At 38.3% G+C, this 4,785-nt stretch overlaps 1 pseudogene; it reads left to right on the top strand.

The window, feature by feature from the left end:
* The first annotated feature begins 404 nt into the window (after nucleotides 1-404).
* On the top strand, nucleotides 405-3,696 carry LOC101672347 (annotated as a pseudogene).
* The last annotated feature ends 1,089 nt before the right edge of the window (nucleotides 3,697-4,785 follow it).

Genomic DNA, 4,785 nt, shown 5'->3' with positions numbered 1-4,785 from the left:
CTCAGATTATTTTTCAGAGTCCATAGTATCTCTTGGTTCATCTTCCCTTCCAATTTTCCTCAACTCCCGTCTCCTCTCTATCTCCCCATGTCCTCCATGTTATTTGTAATGCTCCACAAATGAGTGAAACCCTATGATACTTGACTTTCTTTGCTTGACTTATTTCACTCAGCATAATCTCCTCCAGTCCCACTCATGTTGAGTTTTTAAAACACAAACAATATAATTTCTCTTAATGTATCAATTGCTGCTTGGGGCCAAATTTGCAACGTTCTCATCTCTATTCTAATGGTTTCAGCAGTTGCATGGAATAAAGAAAGCAAACCCTTGTTTCAGAATTTTTCCTCCTTGGACTCTAGGAAGAAAGGAAGCTGCATTTATTGGTCTTTTGGCTGTTTCTGTCCATGTACCTGGTCACCTTCAGTGGGAACCTGCTCATCGTCCTGACCATTGCTGTGGACTCCTGCCTCCACACACCCATGTACTTCTTCCTCTCCAATCTGTCTTTTGTAGACATCACTATCCCTAAGACGTTGAAGAATATCCAGACACAGAGCGAAGTGATTACCTGCACAGGCTTGCTCAGTCAGATATAGTTTTTTTTTTCATCATTTTTGGAATATTAGACAACTTTCTCTTGACAGCGATGACCTATGACTGGTTTGTGGTCATTTGTCACCCACTGCACTGCATGGTTATCATGAATCCCAAGTTATACTTCATATCCTGACTCTTGCATGCTTGTTACTGAGCATTCTGGAGTCTTTGTTAAAGGGCCTAATGATTTTACAACTGTCTTTTTACACAGAGGCATTTCACAATTTTTCCTTGCACTTAATCAAGTGGCCCCCCTTGCCTGTCCTGGCACCTTCCAAAATGATGAATTGTGATCAATTGTGCAACTGGTCTTCAGAAATAAAACTAGATTTTATTTCTCTCACTGGTATCCTTTTTTCTTACTCTGGAATTGTAACCTACATTTTCAGAATTTCCTCATCTAGAGGGAATCATAGAGCATTTTCCACATGTGGGTCTCATCTCTCAGTTGTCACCTTGTTTTACGGTACAAGCCTTGGAATGTATGTTAGTTCTGCTGTCACTCAAAACTCCAGGGCATGTGCCATAGTCTTAGTGAAGTACAGGATGGTTATGCTCATGCTGAACCCTTTTATCTACAATCTAAAAAAAAAAAAAAGGACATAAACTATTTCCTTTAAAAACATTAGTAAGATAAATGCAGATATCGTTCTACAAACTGCTAAAACTATTTTAATTTAGTTCTTCAAAACTTTTTAAGTCCTAGTGATCTAGTGATCATCTCTCTTATCCTGAAAACAAGAAATGTGTAGAGAATGTTTCTCAGCTAAAGTGGTTTTAAACATTGGGTATGATTAAGGGGGCAATGGAGAACACAAATCTATGGCAGTTTTATAGTACATCCTCAATAGCAGTGAGGATCCGGGTCACTGAAAAGTCTCAGGTCTGAGAATCAAGCGAGACATTGTTACTCACTTTGGTATCTCAGCCAAACTTCCTCAACTTAGAAGTAGTTTTTATATTTACATAGGTGGTTATGTCCTTGAAAACTTCTTATCTACTTTGTTCACCGAAATACTATGATCAATTGTCTTTTCCAATGATCGCAGTGGTTTAATGTATTGGGAAAAATAAGCTAGCCCTGCTGCCCATCACATTAACTGTGAATGCCATCCTTTTGATGGTCAAATGATTCCCACATAGTATCCCACAGATGACATTCTCTCTCCTGGAGTCAGGAGGAACTCATTTCAACTTCAGCAGCCCCCATCTGAGCTCTATCATACATGGAAAACCACTACAGAGCTCTTCAAGGAGCTCTTCAAGGAAGCTGTTGCACACCATACAAATTACTTTCTCAATATCTTGGTGAATATAATGACCTCTGAAATCCTTCTGGGAGGGTATATGGGGAGTGAGTGACTTCACATAAGAGAAATCAACTGCCACATTCCTTTTGACTTGTACCTTGGTTTTCTTGCTATATTCTATAGTAATATACTTGGACACTGAACTTATTTTCGAACAGGCCACTTTGAATCCAAACATCAGTCAACTAAGTGATGAAAAGTATTTAAATATGTTCATTTGCTAAGTTCCCATAGAGACCTGGGTTTCTGATAGAGCACTCCATCAATATATTTGGTTTGCTCAAAAATTTCTTTCCATATTCAATCAAGTGTGACAAGTAGAATTCATTCTAATGCACACTCACTAAATTTTGATAGCATGGAGGACATGGGGAGTTAGAGAGGAGAAGGGAGTTGGGGGAAATTGGAAGGAGAGGTGAACCATGAGAGACTATGGACTCTGAAAAACAATCTGAGGGGTTTGAAGGGGCGGGGGGTGGGAGGTTGGGGTACCAGGTGGTGGGTATTAGAGAGGGCACGGATTGCATGGATCACTGGGTGTGGTGAAAAATAATGAATACTGTTATGTTGAAAATAAAAAATAAATTTAAAAAAAAACTAGTGTCTGTTGGCACACGAAAGTTTTTAACATGGTTAAAAAATAACATTATTTTTTTTTGTTGTTGTTTTATGTACTTTGGGTGTCATATTTAAGAAGTCATTGCCAAAGTCCCTCTTTTTTTAAATTTTTTTAAATTAAATTTATTTATTTTCAGCATAGCAGTATTCATTATTTTTTCACCATACCCAGTGCTCCATGCAATTTGTGCCCTCTATAATACCCACCACCTGGTACCCCAACCTTCCACCCCCCGGCAACTTCAAACCCCTCAGATTGTTTTTCAGAATCCATAGTCTCTCAAGTTGCCCTTCCAATTTCCCCCAACTCCCTTCTCTTCTCTAACTCCTCAAGTCCTCCATGCTATTTGTTATGCTCCACAAATAAGTAAAACCATATGATAATTGACTCTCTCTGCTTGACTGATTTCACTGAGCATGATCTCCAGTCCCGTCCATGATGCTCCAAAAGTTGGGTATTCATCCTTTCTGATGGAGGCATAATACTCCATAGTGTATATGGACCACATCTTCCTTATACATTCGTCCGTTGAAGAGCATCTTGGTTCTTTCCACAGTTTGGCGACCGTGGCCATTGCTGCTATAAACATTGGGGTAGAGATGGCTCTTCTTTTCATGACATCTGTATCTTTGGGGTAAATACCCAGGAGTGCAATTGCAGGGTTATAGGGAAGTTCTATTTTTAATTTCTGGAGGAATCTCCACACTGTTCTCTAAAGAGGCTGCACCAACCTGCATTCCCACCAACAGTGTAAGAGGGTTCCCCTTTCTCAGCATCCCCTCCAACACATGTTGTTTCCTGTCTTGTTAATTCAAAGTTCCTCTTGATCAGGGTATAGAATCCTTCTAACATGTTACTGGATTCTGATCTCTAGTAATTTGTTGAGGATTTTTACATCCGTACTCATAATAAGAGTGGTTTGTAATTTACATTTCTTGTTGTCTTTGGTTTGGTATCAGGGTGATAATGGTATCATCAAATGTGCTTTGGAAGAGTTGGAGACAATTTGGTGTAAAGTAGCATTTGATAGAATTAACCAGTGAAGCCATCAAATCATGGGCTTCCCTTTGATGGGAATTTTTCTTTTATTGCTCTAATCTCTTTGTTTCTTGTAGATATATTGAGATTTTCCGTTTCTACTTGAGCCAGTTTTTTAGTGTATTTCTATGAATTCACCTGTCTGGTGTAAAATGTTTCATAATATTCTCTTATGTTTGTTTTTATATGGTCCATACTAATGTTCACACTTTAAAAAAATAGTGCAATCAATTAACATATAGCATATTTTAGTTTCAGAGGTAAAGTTTGTGATTCATCATTTGCATATAATACCTTGTGCTCATTTCATCGAGTTTCCTCCTTAATGCCCATCAACCAGTTACACAAACCCCCCACTCACCTCTACTCCAAGAACCGTCAATTTGTTCCTATACTTAAGAAACTCTTATGGTTTGTTTCCTTCTCTGATTTTGCCTTATTTTCTTTTTACCTCTTATATCAGTAACTTGAGTCTACTCTCTTACATCATTTCAGTTTAGGTTAACTTTTGTCAGTCAACATTGTTAATGTTCTCAAAAAACTGGATTTTCGTTTCATTGATTTTCTTTCTTGTATTACTAATCTACACTTTCTTTTTTTTCACATTCATTCTTTTTTTTCTTTTTTTAAAAAAATTTTTCAATTTATTTATTTTCAGAAAAACAGTATTCATTATTTTTTCACCACACCCAGTGCTCCATGCAATCCATGCCATCTATAATATCCACCACCTGGTACCCCAACCTCCCACACCCCCACCACTTCAAACCTCTAGATTGTTTTTCAGAGTCCATAGTCTTTTATGATTCACATCCCCTTCCAATTTACCCCAACTCCTTTCTCCTCTCTAACACCCCTAGTCCTCCATGATATGTGTTATGCTCCACAAATAAGTGAAACCATATGATAATTGACTCTCTCTTCTTGACTGATTTCACTCAGCATAATCTCTTCCAGTCCCGTCCATGATGCTACAAAAGTTGGGTATTCATCCTTTCTGATGGAGGCATAATACTCCATAGTGTATATGGACCACATATTCCTTATCCATTCGTCCGTTGAAGGGCATCTTGGTTCTTTCCATAGTTTGGTGACAGTGGCCATTGCTGCTATAAACGTTGGGGTACAGATGGCCCTTCTTTTCACAATATCTGTATCTTTGGGGTAAATACCCAGGAGTGCTTTTGCAGGGTCAAAGGGAAGTTCTATTTTTAATTTCTT

The sequence above is a fragment of the Mustela putorius genome, unplaced genomic scaffold (assembly GCF_011764305.1).
Source record: "Mustela putorius furo isolate JIRA1106 unplaced genomic scaffold, ASM1176430v1.1 tig00000095_pilon_pilon_pilon, whole genome shotgun sequence".
Lineage (NCBI taxonomy): Eukaryota > Metazoa > Chordata > Mammalia > Carnivora > Mustelidae > Mustela > Mustela putorius.
The sequence above is the reverse complement of the archived record's forward strand: the minus strand, read 5'-3'. Positions and strand labels throughout refer to the sequence as shown.